This window comes from Pseudopipra pipra, chromosome 10 (genome assembly GCF_036250125.1).
Source record: "Pseudopipra pipra isolate bDixPip1 chromosome 10, bDixPip1.hap1, whole genome shotgun sequence".
NCBI lineage: Eukaryota > Metazoa > Chordata > Aves > Passeriformes > Pipridae > Pseudopipra > Pseudopipra pipra.
Window position 1 is genome coordinate 24,701,952 of NC_087558.1, and position 19,377 is coordinate 24,721,328.

At 40.7% G+C, this 19,377-nt stretch overlaps 1 long non-coding RNA gene across 1 annotated transcript in view; it reads left to right on the plus strand.

Annotated features, from left to right (window-relative positions):
* The window catches only part of LOC135419942 (uncharacterized), a 38,898-nt gene that overhangs the window by 8,202 nt on the left and 11,319 nt on the right, over positions 1-19,377 (plus strand). The window contains exon 2 of the long non-coding RNA XR_010433220.1: positions 5,203-5,304. This is a non-coding gene — a long non-coding RNA (uncharacterized LOC135419942). The remainder of the gene's footprint in view (positions 1-5,202; positions 5,305-19,377) is intronic.

Sequence of the window (19,377 nt, forward strand, 5' to 3'; positions counted from 1 at the left end):
TTTTTTTAAACCTTGGAGAATTATCTTCCAGGATTTCATATATAAAGGGTAATACTACCTAAATTCCTGAAGTTAGGAAAGTGAAGGAGTGGTCTCCTCAGCACTAAGGGCTCCCAAATTGCCCCAGGGGAAAAGAGAATCTTAATCCACCTAGCTGCAGTGGAGAAATTTCTGTGGTGACCATACATCAAGGTAACTTGATAGCTCACTGTTGTAATGATCCTTCCCACATCTTAAATCATGTTAGCCAACAGAGGTAGTATAAAACCTTGATCCCGTTGAAATCAGCAGCACAAATGCCAGCTGATTTTATCAGAATTTCACACCTAGTCTGAAGGATTGCCGAGTACTGGCATTCAAACTGTCATTGCAGGCACTTGGAAACCGAGCTCCTTTTATGGCCTGTCATGCCTGTACAGAAAAAATGCCAGTTAGAAGAATAAGTAGAAGTGATACATAATCCAAAAAAGCTGCCAAATCTCAGTATTCTTAGCTATGTCATTAAGGTTTTACAGGTGTTCCCTGTCTAAGGTTTGCATCCCGTGCTCGGTGAGTACGTCAGGGCTGGATACAGGGGGAGATTCAGCAGCGAAGAGAAGCTGAATAAAACATGTTAAACGTTCATTTGTGAAGAACTGTGTTGCACTTCACAGAATTTTGCAACAGTGGTCACTGCAGAAAAGGGAATGAGTTGTTGGGCAAGGTGGGACTGTCTTGTTTGGAAGTTGTGCTTTGCATATTTTACAAGCAATGTCTAACCTTGTGGGGAGTTGATCAAAGTTTAAGTATAAATTAAGGCAGTATGTTTTCTGGGGGAGCATATATGAGTAATGGAAGATGTCGACTTATGGGAAGCCAGCCAGTTGTTAGCTGCCATAATTTGCAGCTAGAAAGGGAAATTAAAACATGTGTGGGACCACTTCTTTGTCATTTGATGTTTTTACTAATATTATTAGTTCACTTTATATTAAACGGTCACCAAAGACAAGGTGAGTGACTAGACATTAAATTAGTGGACTATTTTTTCTGCCCATAAAACCTGTTTAATACTAAGCAGCAAGCCCAAAAGATATTAAAGAACTGCAGCTCCTTCGTTCTGCACAATATCCCTTTAAAATAAAGTTAATCTAAGTCATGATGTGCATCTATAGGTTTTACAAGACCCTATAAATTTCAGGAAATTAACTTCCTCATAATCACATGTTCAAGCTAGTCTTTTTGAACTGGCATTTTATTTCAGGTTAGTCACTGCTGATTTTTTTTCAGAAAACTGTTCTCGTTCAGTTTCTTGAAAGGGAAAGGAAATTTGCTTGAATTTTATTTATCAGGTTGGGATTTCTTTCTGTTGCTTGTATCAGGAAATGCTTGCTGCTAATGAATATACAGGCATACATCACTGGATATCTGCTTTCATGCTAATTAGCTAATTATTCAATTACTATGCAGATCAGTGAATTTGTCATGGTTTATTTTGCAAAGCAGGGACAAATTTTGAGGTAAGGTGAACCAAACCTAATAATATTGATTTCATATGTGCCCATTAGATGGGCAACTTTCAGTTGAAGGTCTAGCTTAAAAATCATAATGCAGTTATATGAGGTCCTCCTGCAGGTACTTTTAGAAGGTCTTGGTTTATTCTTTTTATTCATACTTCTCCTTTGTGTGCTGTCTGACATTCCTCAGTTGACTTCTGAAAGTTGAAACAAATATAAACTCCATTTCAAGCCAGTGTCATTACAAAGTTGTCTCTGACACTTTTACAAACTGCACAATTCTAATTTTCAGTAAACATCAGATTTGTCACCTCAGTTGTTATCTACATCTTAAGTCAAGAGCTCTTCAACTTCAATAGCAGTTGCTTTCTGCTGATTAATATTTACCTGCATGGTCTTCTCAATTAGGACTTGAAACCAGAAGGCACCAAAATAGAGTTTGGTTTCTGTAGTCACAGACAATAATGTACCTTCTGAAGATATTGCAGAAATTTTACCGAGCAACATAACACAACTTGCATCAATCAAGCAGTGACCTGATACATACACTTATGAGTTTTTGCAAATTATAAGAACACTTTAAGAAAAGAACCAACCAACTTTGTCTCAGAGGCTTGACTCAGTGGTTTGAAACAAACAGCCTTCAAACTTTTTGAGAGTGGCAAAGATAGTTTTAAGCTCAGAACTGGAATATAGTAGGATTTAGCAGGAAACATGGACACTGGGATTGTTGAACACAAAGGGAAAGACTTACACAACTCAGAGCCCTACATGAGTTTCTCTTTTAGCAAACACCTTTTTTATTCCATAGGCAGCAAAGCCAGTTCTCTTTTGTATGTCCACACAGAGTGGGTTTGCTGAATGACTTCCCAGATAAAATGTTCTTCACTCACTGTCAAACAAATGAAAGCAGACGTTTTGTAGCCTCATTGCTGGGGCACATTCCCCTCTTTCACCGTTACCTCCTGTATGGAGTGAACTGAGATATCTGCTGTCTGTTTTCCCTCTGAATCTGGGACATTTTGTGTCAAATCCTCTCACTGCAAAATGAGTTTGATAAAGCATTTCATAGGGTCTGGTTTGGGTGGTATTTCCCTCCATCTCACCTCCAAATGAGCTATTTTTCTTCTGGTGAAAATGGGGTGTTTCACTTCAACCAAGCACTGGATAAAGAAAGACTGGGATGTTTTAGAGACTAGCTGTGCTGCTGTGCTACTGCTACTTTTGCATTACAAGGTGACCCAGTCAATGTGAGAAGCTCCTATCCAGCTGGAGTGGCAGTCTCCTGGGTGTGAAGGAAGCATAAGCCTATGAGAACTGGCTCAGAAAAGGCAGCATTCATTCATAGTTCATCTCTTTCTTTGTGTCACTAAGCTAATAAGGAGAATAGCTGAGACCCACAGACCTGCTTCCTTTTCTATTGTCCCCCAGAGTGTAGCTTGTGGGACTAGAAGAGTGAAAATTAAATTACCTTCTCATGCTTCAGATGAGCTGGATACCAGGGGATGCTTGAATAAAGTTCTAATCAACAGCCAGTTTTCTGTGTGTAGTCAGAGAGGAGAAAAAAACCCATGAATGCAGGATAATTATGAAGTCAGTCTTTGGCACAACAATTACTGTAAAAGGGAAGCCAAAGAACAACCTGCTCCTTTGAGGCATTAAAAGCCGGTGTTGTCAAAGTATGCTGAGTGCTGACCTCATTTCCTCTGTGTGCTGTCACGGGCAGGTGGCAGGGAATATGACTTGTGGGTGTCCTTTCAGTCCCAGAAATCCAGAAGGCTTTTGTCACCCTTTATTTCCCAATAGATATTCAACCTACCCTGTTATCTCTTCCCAAAATCTTTGTCCTTATTGACCTTGCTTTGTCCTTGCTTAAATATAGACCTGTCGAGTGAAAGACCTCATGTATGTGTTTTTAATTGTGTAATAAAGCTTTACATGATTACAGTTGGAGTGGCCACAGTGAGACTGAGACACGACCATCTGCTTATAGCCTTGCAAATTTTCTGGAACCCGTAATTACCTGGGCATAAGCTGAGTGCCGTAGGTGTCCAAGCTCTTTGCTTGAGTGCAATAGGGTCTGTGCTATCTCTAAATGACCAACTGTTTATTAAAAACTTAATTTGAAAAAAATTGGCATTTTGGAATGAGCTGAGATTTGGCCACTAGGTATGTGTGGTTGGGACCTTATCACTTCTGGATTACACTCGTTCAGACTTCTGCGGTGTGTTTGTTGCTAGTACAAATATGAGCTCTCCAGATATACTGCTGAGGTGTTTCCCTGAAAATGAGTTAGGCAAGGAGTGAGAAAATGCGTGCACTAAAGGTGATAAATACATAGAAATAAAAACCAGAAGCGCAATGACAAAAGGAAAAGCTGAGGCAAAACAGCAAGTTTGTCCAAGTCAGTGAGTAGAAAACAGTGAGATTCTGTTGTGCCTGGGCTTTAACTATTTGTATTCTTCTTGACTTTAATGCCCATCACAAAGGAACTCAACTGAAATACTCACAAACTGAATCATGTTTAACTGGGTGAAGATGCAGGACTATACTGGGATGATTTGGAAAATGCTGTTAGAAGAATAATAGCAGAAATAGCATAACATAGTTTGTATAACTAACTATTCATAGAAGAATAATAGCAAGATTGACAGTCTGGATAGTTTAAATATATGTGAGGGGGGCTTTCCAGACTCAGAAGTTGTGGGACTTTTGCAGGCAGATCGGGGTAATCCATCCAGTAAGTAGCAAGCTGATGACTTCTCAGTGCAGTTTATCTCCTAAGGTTTTCCTGGAAAGTCCAAGAAAAAATCGCCTGTTAAAACTGGGTGCAATAAATGCTTGTTGTTTCTTGTGGTCGCCACGGGAGGATACTCTCCATTTAACTGTGCCAAACCTTGGCAGATCCTTCTATGTGCTTAATAAAAAAGCATAGCAAAAGAAGGGATTTAAAAACAAACAGTACTTGCCAAGATATAAATCTTTACTTTATAAAAAGTAGCATAACAGGAATGGTGGGCCTGGTGCACGTTAGGGAAAGGATTGCAATGTTAATGGGTTTGAATCTGACCCACATTAGGACACCAATCAGAGTTAATGATCTGAGGGTATATTAAAAGGACAATATAGAACACATCTGCTATAATGGCATCTCTTCCCTGCTTTTGACTGCACCTTCAGGTAGCCTAGAAATGATGAATGAGGCACTTAGATTAAAAACCTTGTGGATTATCATTAACTGAATTCAAATCAGAAAGACTAGCATTGCTTATCATAGAAATGGATTTAGGGCAGATATGACAGTCCTTACCCAAATGTTTCAATTTACCAACAGAAAGCTTTCAAAATAAGTGTTTATTTAAGCAATATATATTGTATCTCTTCTCATCTGGCTGCCAGTCTGAAAAGACATTGATAGATGCATCTTTCTTTCATATCTTTGGGTGAATTTTAAGCTTTTTCAAAGAAAGTGAGAAATACTAGGACCTACTTGTTGACATAGAAGCTGTAAATGGTCTGGGTTGTTTGTTTGACTTGTTTTGCTATTTAGGCATGTTGGGGTTTTTTTTAGATAGAATTGTGTAACCATAAAGGTGAGTAGTGTTACATGCAAGAAATTTCATGGAAGTGATTCCAGGAACTATGTTTTTTTTTTTTTTCTGTCAAAAGTGTGAATGTAAAGAAAATGTCTTTCTTATGCTTCTATTAGTTAGTCCAAGCTGGAGTCTCTGCCCTTCAGTTGTGTTGCACCCAAGGCTGGTGACTGCCAGTGGGATGGAGCCCATACAATACTGAGCTGCACAGATGCATGGTAAGAAAAGGGGTTTACCTTTTGGAACTTACAGTCTAAATGAATGCAACGAATTACTGGAGAGGCTCCTTAAATCTTCTTGGTCCCTTTAGTTGTTTGTGAGTTCCTGTTTAGCTTTGCTGCTCTTGCCATGTAAAAGTGAGTAAAGAAAATCACTGGGTTTCTTTCTTCTTTTCATTATTTCTTTTTTCTTTCTTAAATAACTGTTCAAAGATCAGAAAGTCTGGAAAGGCCCCCCAGATAGGTAGCCCCAGTGTCTCTCAATTTAGAGTTTATATCCTTAGGATTTGTTTCTGTACTTTTCAAGCCAAGAGGAACTTTATGCAGAGGATTCTGCCTGTGAGTGCTGCATAAATTATGTAGCACAGTCTTAAAGCCTTTATTAAACTTGAGCTGGAGATCTCAAATTGGGAATTAATGGCTTTTTAGAGTTTATATAATTGTATTTCTTCCTGAGGGCAAATGGTATGTGGGTAGCTTCATCCCGTACCTTCTCCTGCCTTTGGCAGTGTAACCACAGGCTGCTCTGTGCAGAGATGTCTCCGAAGAAGAGCAGTATTGCAAAGATCCCTGCCTGGGAGACATGGAACTGATTAGCTGAGGCCCACTCGTGCTGCTTCCTGAGAGACAAGTATTTTAAAAACAGCAGGAAATACTGCATTTGTAATCAAAGAGCTGTACCCTGTATCTACTGATCCTGGAGAAATTGCTGAAAGTGCCACTTAGCTGGACAGGACTTCAAGGCATGGAGGGGCTGCCTAACATTTAGTCAGTTTGGCTGAGACTAAGGTGGATCATAAGATTTTAGACATAGTAATATAATTCTTGATTAAATTTTACCCTGCAGCTACTGGTAGTATATACACTTAAAACCAAGTGAGAACATATGTTCTTCTAACTAAAACTTTCATTTATAATCTGGGTTTTCCAAAGCACTGAAAGCAGTGTCTGCATTTTTAAAGCTCCCAAGACGTTGTCCAGAAAACAAAAGACACAGTAGTGCATTCTGCTACAGAGCTTTGTCTGGCTGAGTAAAAGGTTTGGAGAGCAGCTCAGAAACCTGCTTGATCTTAACCTGAAATCTGCTTGCACTGGTGGCCTGGTGCTGGTTCCCTTCCAGCTGGAAAACTACGGTGGTAGAAAGGCTCCCCGGTAAAATTTGGGGAGTTTGCTCATAATTGCTTTGATGGTTCAGCCGTGGGAGAGTCAATATCAGTTTCCAAAAAAAATAATCCAAAGCGCATTTTCATGGGCAGGCCTTAGTGTGTGTTATGCAGGTGAGAAAATTTGTCACACTGCCAAATTTTTTTCCTGAATGACTGTCATGAAGTGAGAACACATGGGTCAGCAAATTGCCATCAAGTCTAACAAGTCAGAGACTTTTATTCTACACTGTAAAGACAGTCAGTACATACAGAGTACAGTTAGATATGTGCCTTGGTCAGATTTTAATGGCATGATAGATTTGAGGGAATTGTTCTTAGCATTTCTAGCATTATGATGTGAAAGTACAGGAAGGATAATAGTATTTAAACATGGCTCTGTGTAGGCACAGCACCCTTTAGTGCACACCGTTAACAGAGGATTAAAGAAGATGTAAGACTCTGGCAGAAATGAGAGATTTCATTGGAGCCTTACGGTTTTCCTGTTCATCTTGTCCATAAAAAGAACCAAGATTTGCTGGGGCTCACTGGTGGTATCTTGTTACCATGGAGACTGGGGTTCAAGTTATTTTTAAGGCACAGAAAACTGATGATTGTGGACCCATATCAAACCTTTCTCCTTCAAAGCACATATTACGTGCAGGCACAGTTAAAGACTAATTTGCAGAAATGCCTGTGCTGTAAGAAGCAGGAATGTTAAGGATCAGACCAAAGGTCACTGGGAGCTCAGTTCTTCCACTGATGGGGAAGCTAAGCAATAAAAAGTCACTCTTGATGAAGTGCTTTAGAAGGTTGTAATTACTGATGTCTGAGGAAAAGCAGTGCTTAACAAAAGCAAAACTTGAAAGAACTATTACTCTGCAGATGATATTAAATAACACACATAATGGACTAAAAGCAACAGGGAGCCAGAATCATGTCTTAGTGTGACCTACAGAGTTGTGCCAGATTTCAGTCTTGGAGCATATCATAAAAGAAAGTTCTTTGGACTAGATTTTTAACATCAACTGTTTGTACACAGTTCATGGCACAGTCCCCCCATCTCCTGCCCTCTTCAGCTGGAGGATACCTGCTTGTATGAGTGAGCAACGTGCCATTGGTGTATTGATGCCATATTTGCTGTTAGAACTTGGTGCTGAACCCAGTAACCTGAACTTGAACCCCCTCTCCCTTGTGGCAATAGGAAGTTTTCCTCCTGACTTCTCACATCTCACTGAAGAGATGAAGGATAATGTCGATATTGTGCAACTTTCAACTCTGTGGTTTTAAAGTGATGTGTTAAACTACCAGCCACAGAGTTTTCTGTCCATTTTGTCCTGTGCTTTTAGGTTACAACAGATGTTTTCCTGTCCTGAAGTTTTAGGCTGGTTGAGAGAAATGTGCATGCGTTGTTATCAAGTTTATGATTTTTTAGCTTTAAACCACCTCATCAAAAGTGCTAATTAAATGTAGCAGTGTATTCTAATGAAACTGTTCACATAAATTAGGAAGAGTTTCTGAGGCTAATATCCAGTTGATTTTCAGTTAGCCATCGTGAGTACGGATTTTGGAAATCTATGCAAGGAATGATCAAGAAGAACATCCGTTTTTGCAAAGGGCATTTTAAATTTCAGAGAAACTATTTACATTTTAATAGCCCTATTCTCTGAGAGTTCCTGGGGTCTGATACTTCTGATTAGGAAAATGATCTCTGGACTCACATTTTGTGTTTGGTATTCATTATAGTAACAGACCTAATGAAATGATCTTGTATTAATGTGGATGCATGTAATGTGCAATTACGGAGGAATTCCATTGTCATTTAGCAATGAATTGTCATAGTATTCCTTTAAAGTCTGGAATTTCACCAAAAGGCAGGGAGAATGGCATCTATACTACTTCTCAAAGGATAAAACTGAAAAGTAATTCAGTTGTTTCTTTTAATAAGGAGAATGTTTTTGGTTTCAGCTTCTTTGCCATTCAGTAAAAGACTGACTGATGTAGGAGTGGACATTCAAGCAGCTTATTATATTTAAAATTTAGGCTCCTTGGTGACTTGGATATTTTTAAATACTCTCTCCTTGGTGTCTATTAATCACTGCCACAATAACTGAGAAGTATCTTCAACATGCAAAGTATTATTAATTTTTTTGGAGGGCTTAGAGTTGCTGTAAGTTACATATGTATGTCTGTTTGTAAAATGCATCCTGAAACTTCAGGCTGGGGTTTTCTCTGGGATATTTAACATTGTCTAACGATGCTGCCAGACAATTCCTGAGATCAGGTCTTACTGCCCATGATCTGTAACTTTGAACATCAAGACACTGAAATTTTCAGTTTTATAAAGTCTGGTTTCTTAATTGTTTGGGGGTTTGGTTTGGTTGGTTAGTTGGCAGTTTTTGGGGGGGAGGGAGGAAGGGGGAGGCAGCAGGGCAACATTCGTAGCACAGAGCCAGAGGAGCTTCACCATTGTCGAGAATGAAGCTGGGACATAACACGTTCACCTCTGCTGAAATTCCAAAGGAATTAGGACCCTTTGAAGGGTCCTAATGCCTGGACTCTTCAAGGCAGGAGCTTGAAATCTGGTAATTGAAATCGAGTCAGGGATGTGCCTTTTGATTTCCTCCTGAAGCTGAAATGAAGCCTGTCCTTTTGGGGATTATTTTTTGTAATTGTGGCCTGCGATTTGCCACCTGGGTGATGGCTTTTTTGTTAGCCTCTGGCTATCCTTCCACCCCAAATCTCTCCACAAACAGGGAGGTGCAGAGAGGATCATCATCTGTGTCTTCCCTCTGAAATTTACTCCACACTAAACTTGTGTAATTCCCATGAAGGGCTCCCTCCTGCTACCTTGCAAAGATAATCCTTCTCTTTCTCATCTAATTCAGTTCTTTGGCATTTTCATGCACTTAACATTTGGCACCTTTTACTTTAGAAACTTTGAAACAGATCTCAGCCAGAGTTTCATATTTCATGACAAATTTATAACTTCAACCAGAAGTTTTCAAACATGCTTAAGGAGTGAGGGGGTTCTTGTCTTCAATGACAAACCTTCAGGAGGTTTTCAAAATGTCAGGGTAGATTTTTAGGGAACACCAATATGTAAAGACACACTACATGCCTAAGCAAAGGCCAGAGCAGAGATCTGTGAAAGCTTTTTATGAAGCTCAGTGGGTTAAAGAGTTTCTATGTGATTGTGGTTCAAACCAAGACTGCCAGTTAGGCTGCAGAGGGCAGTTGTTTATCACAACATCACCTCCTCTTTTGTCGACAGATCATCACAGTTGCCGTTTTCTATTTAAGAATATCATGCCTGGAGCATCTGATGTGAAGTGTATTGGAAGAGATATGTGCAGTGCATCTGTCTGTAGTAAGACAGTTACTAGTCCATGCTGTCAATCTAATCAGTTTAAGAAGCCCAAAAAAATGCTCAACAAAGCGGTTTAAGAAATGTTGATTTTTTAATGAGATGCTCAAATATTGCATTTATGGGAGCCAAATGGCTAAGTGAGTAGCCAGATACAGCTACCTTTTAATAAAGGCAGAGAATCAGAAGAAAGTACAATAGTACAATAAATGATTAATATCTATTTATCTATTTATTGACTGTCACAATGCCCGAGAACTTAAAAATACTGGGCTTTTTTTATTTGTTATGCAGTCACAGGCACCTTCCCACATTATGGGGACAGAACAGAAGCCAAAATATCTCCTGTAAAACTTATTTCAAGCTGATAGAGGAACTCCTTCCAAATTCTTTGAACTTTGTATCCCGTCCTGGAAGATTTTATGCGTTGCTCAAAAACACTTCTGAAGTCTGGAAGGAGCCAGAAGGAGACCCAGTTCCTACTCTGCCTCAGTTTCATGCCATTTCCTCAACCACTTGTAAAATTGTGTTGACCTAAATCTTGCAGGAACGGTGCAGGCTAACTCAAGGGGACTTCCAGTGCTGGGACTGCAGGCACTCCAGACACCATGCCAGTGTACCAGGTGACCAAATCCTGATGGGTGTTAGCTGTGGGGTGCAGCTAATGCTTGATGCCCCGTCAGTGAGATGCCCAAGCTGGTGCCAGAGCTGCTGGTCAGACCTTTGGTGGAGCACAGAACCTGTTTGAGCTGAGCAGGTGAGCTCCAGGTTTGCAGTGCTGGGCACAAACTGCTGAGCTCTGCCAGGAGGCCTGGCTGATACAGCTTCCCTGGGAGGTGCCCCCTGAGGGATGCAGGCCCAGGCAAAACCAGTGTCTGCTCCTCATTCCTATTATGGCTGAGGAATACTGAATGGTAGCTGCATGTGGAGGCAGAAGAAGATAGTCCAAGATGCTGGAAATGCTACACAATCCTCACTAGCCCTGGCAGACTGACAGTGCCTGACCCTGGTTTCATTCGTACCACTTCAATGGAATTACTCTTCTTTCAGCCTACAGGAAAGGAGGTGGGCCTCAGGTTCAAGGCAAAAATATATAATATGGAACAGCATTATTCACGTCTGTATTCAGCTGATGTAATTTTGAACCAAGAAATCCTGTTTGTCCCAAAGTGCTGGAACTGGCAACGAGCTGTGGGTGCCTCATTGCTGCAGTGAATAGCACCATCTAGGGATCAGGATGGTTTTAGAGTCCTCTCTTCACATTGTGCATGGCAAGGATGGCCTGAATGTCAGCTCTGCAGTGCACACACGCTGTTCATACAAGCCACACCTCAATTTTTTTTTTGTAATATTGCAGGCACGCATATATGTTCCTCAGTTTATATTTATATATATATATATGCACAATAATTCACACACATAATACTTCCCTCAGTGTGTATTTGTGTGTGTCCTGTGTGTGCCCCCAGCAGTGCAAAGCTGAAACAATGTCCCTATGTACAAACACAAAGCTTATTGATATATGCCCCACACTCAAAGAGTTCTTTAGGGCTGTTGTTATCCACTGGTGTTAATGCAGCCACTAGTCTCTCCTATGCTGTAATGGGCTTTTCCAAATATTTGTGCCAAAAATGTAGTTGTTGACCTTATGGTGTGTGACATGTTGCACTGCAGAGAAAATTGGAGTTTCTGCCTGTGCTGCTTTAAAATCTCTCCCTATGCAAAATGGGAAAGATAAAGATAATAGTTTTTTAAAGATAATAGATTTTTATTATAGTTGAAGTGGGGTGACTTCAGGAGGGGTCACAGCTAATGTTTTAAGAAAAACTTGTTTAGACAATAAAGCTATTTCTGTTCTGGCATTTAACAAGAGTGTCTTGGCCTGAGCTGGTATTATAATCCCCTTAATTAAAACCTTTTAGGATTCCTTGGTTCAGACTAATATTCTGCAAGCTTCTTATTGCTCTATAAATAAATAAATTTGTGGACAAAAGCAAATAAAAGAGACCACAATCATGAACTAAGGTGACTGTAATAACAAACCTAGATTTTATACAATAACCTTTTAAAAACATACAACTTAGCTTGCCCAATTCAGTGCATCTATTCACCTTTAATTTAGCTATTTATCTTTCTTATGCTATCAAGAATAGTTGGCCCCCAAGTGGGTTCTCTTCAGGCTTGTTACCAAAAGGTGACCCAGGTTCCTGGATACAGGCAGCACAGATTCATAGCCTTGGAGTCCTCTCCTCTGCTTGAAGGAGCCCTGCCAATCTGGGAGTGTGGATGGGCCCCACGTGGTCAGTCAGTGATGCACAGAGTAGGTGTGATTCTCCTCCAGCCACTGTCAGACTGGTTCAGCCTGTCTCCTCGTGCCCCCAAACATATCAAGGAGCAGCAGAAGCCTGGTGCCCCCAGAGGAAGGTGGCCACTGAAATAATACTCTCTGTGAATTTAGATTTGGATTTGAGAAGAACTTGTAAACTCCAAATATTGTTTCAGTGAAGTAGCTGTTTTGCAGATGCACCTAATTTTTGTTGAGCCATTTTGCACTAGTAAATATTAATATTTGACTGTATTTGTAAAATTTTATTCATCAATGCAAATCTCATGCACTCTTTAGTATACTTATGTAAACGGTGTTCATATACCATGTTCTTATTATGGATGCATCTGAAACTTAATGCAGCTCATGTTGCTGTCTGAGCATTTTTGGGGGGGAAGAAATGATACCTATCACACTTGAGTATGATGCCATTGGTAATTTCCTTTGCTTTTGAAGAAATAATGCTGGGTCAGTTTTCCATAAAATTGTAGCTGGCCATGACAGCCTTCTGTTTAAATCAGTGGTGCAAACCAAGCTGAGTTAAGATGCCAAGTGAAATTTTTCTTTTCTTTTTTTTTTCCTGCAATTAATTATGATGTTAAAAATTCTACCATTGAATGTGAACAATCATTTTTATGGTCTTACATTACTATTAAGGCACTACTTTACCACTTCAGTACTTCTGCACTATGTACTTAATTTTGTATTTCTATATTTTTGTATAACTCACAGGAATCACTGATGCAGTAAAAATTCTGGCTTTTCAGTCACGCTGCAAATAACAAGAGTTTTTCTTGCAGACTAGACTAGGTTGAATATTATTGGTGTTTAATTTTTTTTTATACTTGCAATATGTTAGACACTGACTATTCAAGAAGAATATTCCCACCCAAACAATACTTTTTAAGTACAATGCCAGCACCTGTCATTCAGTCACACAACGTGTTCACTCCTCATTCTAATTGCCTGTGATTTCCATGTGTTGCAGAATCATGGAGCTGGAAGAAATCTTCTTCCATTCCTCTCTAAGACACTGTGTTCGAGTAACCTCTACCTGATCCTGGGAGATCAGGGACAGAGACACTGAGGGATTTGCTTGAATGCAGGGACTCCATTTCTGAACTGCTCTTAAAAACCTCCATTACAGGAAACTGTACAGCCCTTCCAAGCAGTCTGGTAAAGAAACTGCGCAGTAATTTAGACAGAGGTGCTGACAACTCATGCTCAGCTTAGGAGAGTTGTCTCTAAATACCATGTTTCTTCCTTCTCCTGGGTAATAACCAGAACCCAGCCCTGGTCCTACAGTGAGTTCCCCTTTGGCAGATAGAGCTGCACAGATCCAGGATTTCCAAGGACACAAGTTATTCCAATAAGAGGAAGTGATCCTACTTCATTTTGGTGGAGGTCAGCAGCTCAACTGTTCCCACTGTCTGTCATCTGAATAGTGACTAGTGCCTTCAGGTGAGTTAATCTTCACCAGTTTGCTAAAATAACCTTATCCAATCTTGTCTAATAAGCATCTTCTAGTCTTGGAAAACAGATACAGCCTAAGCTTATGTGTTTAAGAGCAGTGGTGCCTTTGGAGTCACTGGCTTCTTCACTCACAAGTAAAACATTGATCTTAGAGCTGCAGAGGAAAACAAATTACCTTCCTGGGATTTTTTATAATTGTATAGACTTTGAGTTGGCACTGATAGCCTGTAGAATTGAAGTACAGCTCCCCTGACATCACTCCATTCTGTAGTGGGGTGGTATGACCCTCCTAGGAGATCTTCCCCTCTCTCCTTTGGAGCTAAGCAGGGAACACTCTCTTTTGTATAACGAATTGGGCCCCCAAATGTAGTGTCAGTGCTGCTCTGCAGGTCAGTCTGAGAGCAGGTTCTGTCCTCTCTGCTGTCAGGAGTGGCTGGATAGTGGGAGATTAGAGGAGTTGAGGTGTTGGTTTGGAGAACTGCAATGCTTGGTTCCTTCTGCACTGTATTAGAAGTCTGGATACAGTAGAGTTAGAGCTCAGAGCAGTGCATCAGAAATGTGGGATGTGGGTGTGTTTTAGGAGAGGCTGTATATGGACAGACAGCTGAAGAAGTGTGGGGATGAAGTTAAGACAGAGGTCTCCATTTTACCAAGTGCCGTGGAGAAGGGGAATGGGGAAATTATACACTCTTACAGTACAGAAATCAGAAAGTGCCTCTGATGCAATAATATGTTTGAAACAAGCCAAGAGGAGGTATTTTGTTGTACATTGCACTGTAATAGCTGTGGAATTTTGCCAGAGGCTATAGAGGAGACTGGAAGTGAATTCAGAAAAATAACTCACAGGTTCAGGGATGAGAGCTTCTATCAGTGACAAGAAGCCTGAGGGTCCAGATAGAGCTTCTCAAAATCCCTCAGCTGCTGGTTCCTGGAGCACATAGCAGGGAAATAAACATTCTGTCAGGAGTTTTCTGTAAGGAAAGAGAAGTAAAAATTTGCTATTAGCCACTAAAAGGTAAAGTTAACAGGGTCAGATAAATCCATAGTCAGTCCCTGAGTATCTGTTCCTGGGTTTGCTGCATCCTTTGTATTCCTGCAGCAGGCTTGCAGCAGGACAAAGCTGAACTACTTACATTTATTTTCATTTTGTTTGAATTCCAGGTAGTATTACTTAAAATAATGACTGCACACTGGTGTGGGTTATCCTGTTGAACACAGTTACAATGGTTTCAAAGATGCTCCATGATATTTGATACTTTATTTTGCCTCCCCACTTAAAAGCCCTGACTGCTGGAGAATAGGCAGCAGTATCTATCAGGTGTGCCTGCCACACTCTTGTTCAGCATTATTATGCTTTGGAAGGGATTATTGTGCCTTTCCATGTCAGAGTACTGGCTTGGAGCACAGTAGTCATGTCCCATTCGTGTCACAGGGCTGGTTATTCTTGCAGCAGGCCCAAGAGAAATTCCAGGGTTGCTTGCAGAAATATTACCTTTTCATTGCTTGTCCCAGCTCTTTCTTTCCTCCGTTTCTTATGAGCTTCCTCACAGAAGGACAGGGCTAAGAAGTGATTGTAGTCCTGTTGCCCTTCCCTGGCCTGCTAAAGGGGGCTGGCATGAAGCACAGCAACTCTCATGATTCAAACCATGGAGCCCTGGGATGACCTTTGTGCAGAGGTAATATTTCCAGTTTTTATAATCTACATTAGATGCCATTTCTGTTGATATACTTGGTTAGATTTGAAGCCCTATAAGCTTTATGGACTTTGCAGTGACCAGAAGCAGGTAATTCCATATTTGATAGTGTTCAAGGATGGAACCTGGTTTGTTTGGGTTTGAGTTTGCCTTTTGCTAATTTAATCTGATAAAGATACAAACAGGTGGTAGTGACTCTGAGTCCCTAATGATGTATGTAAAGTTAGGATTGTTTTCTGCCATGTGTATGACTTCTCATTTCATTATATATAATTCCCTTTCCTAATTTTTTCCCTATTTTTTCAGTCTGGGAATGTCCTTTTGCCACATTTATATGCAATATCCCAGATAGCTTTATATCATCACCAGATTTCACCATTGTTGACTGTGACTATGATTCTGTGATCCAAGGCTGATGGAACAGTGTATCCTGAGGAAAACAAGGCAATGTCATTGCTCTTTTGTTTGGGGATGCTGTTTGACAACTGTCTCCCCAATATCCATCCCCACCCATCCAGAAACAGCTCCTTACAACATATGGAGCAAATTAGGGAACTGAGAGGTGAGCAGGTGGGAAAGCTCAGGACTGAAGAATCTCTCTGAACAATCTGTGTTCATTTGTCATGTGTGGATGTTGTAGTAAAGACAAGGACAATGAGATTTATTGCCAGAAGTAATAGAAACTTCGGAAGCACAACCTAGAATTTTTTCAGATATGCTCCCAGATTAGATACAGATCAGAACTGGAATGCAGCCTGTGTCAATATGTCATTTTGTGAAGAAGAAAAAAATCTTGAATACAGATGCTGCTTATGGACAAACTGTTACAATGCACAAGTAGACTTTAGAAGCAGATTATTTGAACTTCAGGCATTTTATGGTTTGTGCAGTTCCTGAAATCTTCATCTTTAAATGCTGGTGATAGAAGATAGATGTTCATACACAGCAGCTCTTTTTTTCCTAAATTCCCTTTCACACAATTTGACTGAATAAGTCAAAATGTATTCTCCTCCAACCTTCAAATGCAGGGCACTGTTCTGTATGAGATTTTGCTCTCTGGTCAGAGTAAGAACAAGTCATGCCCTTTTCCAGGGGAGCTTCTGCATGGGAATAGCTAAACAATGACTGTGTTCAGCGCTGTCAGTCCTTCACTTACAGTATGTCCTTGTCTTCTGGGAAGTCTCCAAACTGCTTCAGGTTGGATAACTTGTGGATTAGGGCCTGAATATAATATCAAAAAATGTTTTGAGGACAAATACTTAGATTCTTCTTTTCTTGTGATTGAAACACAGTGTGGCTACAGCTATCTAAATAAAGCTGGTTTTCTTTGTACCTGTCTCTGTGTTCCCTGCTCAGAACTGACAGTGTTCTCTATTGATAAAGCATTAGTCTGCATTTTTTATCAGTTTGTTTTAAATTATGAACTTGCCTGAAATACACAGCTATAAATACATCTCTTCTCTGGGTTATTGACAAAATATGTCACAGAAATATGAGTTCCTGCTCCTAAATTTAGCAACAGTGGCTTGTTACTAATTTCAGAGATCAGCAGGAAAATCTGCAGGGGACTATTGTGCAAACATCCTGCAAAATCAGTATGTTCCTACGATTCTAAAACCATTATGCCTTACAGAAATTTGCCAAATCCATATAAACAGAAATAGACGTTGTGCCTTTGTTATGGCTGCATTTGTATTTATTTGCTTGTATTTCAGCTATTTGAACTTTTACATTACAATTATGCACGTATAATGATGAATGCGAATCATCTGTGTCACAGATTAAAACCTTTCAGCAGTGCCAGTCAGCCCTTTTACTCTGCAGCTGCAGTCAGAGGTTGTAGCTGATGGGAGAGTTTGGTTTGTGTCAGTCACCACTGAAACCTGGCTGCCACTTTGTGTCTTACTGCGTCATGTTTATGCGCTTCTTGAAGTGGAGAAAATAGTGAAGTTGCTCATTAGTCAGGGGTTTCCAGGGCACTGAAATACAGTTCAGCAATTCCATGGTAATCCCAGGGCATTTGTACGAGCCAGGGACAGTTCTTTTGTTCCAAGGATGTAAGTTAACAGAAGGAATATGTGAAATCAAGCATACACCCAGTCGTTGAAGGTGCTTGTAAACAACATGCTGCTTGGAGGAATGGCAGGTAATTAGTGCCTGGCACAAAGGGCTGTGGTGCTTAGCAGCAGCTAGAAAGCAGGGATTGCCATCATCACATGGCCAAAAGCTTCTGGGCCCTGTGCTGTCATCTCCCTGTTTCATGGCTGTGCTCAGAGGGGGTGCCACATTACAACAAGTGACATTTCCTTTGAAGTGTCTTTTCCCTCAGTTTTAGTTTCTAGTTTCTTGTTGTTTGCCATCCCACTGTACATTTGTCTTTCCCACCCTCTGACTCAGGACAATGCCAAGTGTTCCAGTGGTTTCCTGCAAAGCTTCTGATTCCTGCCTTGTTTCCTTTATGGGAACAAATTCTAGAACATTCTGGCAGAATAGCTGGAGGAAAGAGGCTGCTGCTGAAGAAGCAACAGTGCCACTGTGTGAAGGACAGAGAGATAAGGCTGCAACAGAATGTAAATTTAACCATTTCTCTGCTTTCTCCTGATTGTAGCAAGGTGAGGGAGGGTGATCAGCACAAACAGAATTTGTTCATATGTGCTTTGCACTCATATGTGATGGAGTAGCACTGAAATCCATTTGAGGGAAAAACCTTGTAGCTTTATCTTCTTTTGTGAATTATTGGAAATGTGACTTCTGAAAGAGCCTCTTGAGAAGCATCATTTTTGTGAGACTCAGAGAAGAAACAGTCAGATAATTCTGTTCGCTATATTTCAGACAACACAAACAATACCTTATGAGATACCACAACAGGATTCAGATTCCATTAGTTATGCATTAGCTAGGATTTAGAAATGATGAGGAGCTGTGTTCTGGATCAAGTCCATTTGAGTCATACGTTCTTGTGTCAGTCAGGATGGCACTGCCATAATTTGGATGCACTGATTTCTATCCTGAGGTACAGTGCTGTCCTACCCTCCTGCATTTGTTGTTGGAAAGGACTGGTGGGACCATGTGGTGGGCTGACCCTGGCTGGACAACAGGTGCCCACCAAAGCTGCTCTATCACTCCCCTTCTCAGCTGTCCAGGGAGGGACAGAAAATGCAATGAAAGGCTCCTGGATCAAGATAAGGGCAGGGAGAGATCACTCACCAATTACCATCACAGGGAAAACAGAGCTGCCTTGGGGAAATGAATTTCATTTTATTGCCAATCAAATCAGAGTGAGGTAATGAGAAATAACCCCAAATCTCAAAACACCAGTTCTGTAGCCAGGCCTCTGGTTAAGAATCCAAATATGAAATATGCATTATCAGTGCTCAGCCAACCAGTAATTTGTGTGTGCATTTCACAAAAGAGTTGCCAGGGATTTCATCCCACACGAGTTCCACAGATCCCCACACAAGATCCACGTGGGTGTGGACAGTCCTGTGCTGCAGGAGTGGGATCATTTCAGAGCAGCAATGGATTTTCAGCACTGCTCATTTGTCACCACTGTGCACTCGGTCTGGTTGTGCTGTTGTGTCTCTGGCACTGACGGGGGGAGAGCTGTGCTGGAGTGCACGAGGTCCCAGGCAACACCTGCTGCTGTCAGATAATTCTACTGTACAAGTGCAAGGGGAGATTTTTAGAAGCTTAGGTCCATGTTCTACCAATGCAGCCCCAAAATCCCTAAGCCTTCCTAAAAAACATTCAGTGTACAGTGCAGTATGAGAACAGTGTCAGCTCTTCATATTAATCACAGGGAATTTCTGCATTGCCTCAAAAATATGAAAGATTTTATCATCTTAGGACACCTTTGCATAATGTAGCATTTAAGTGTCTTTTGTGGAGATGTGATCCAATTTTCCTCGAGTTCTCTTGCCTGTACAGGACTTCTCTTTACAAGACTAAATACTGAATTCCAAAGACCCACCCATACTATTTTTTATTAAATGCACAGTTGGACTACTCATGTTTCCTAGACTGTCATTTCAGTGCTGCCCAGCTCCTGAAGTTTGAATGTCACTTACTTAG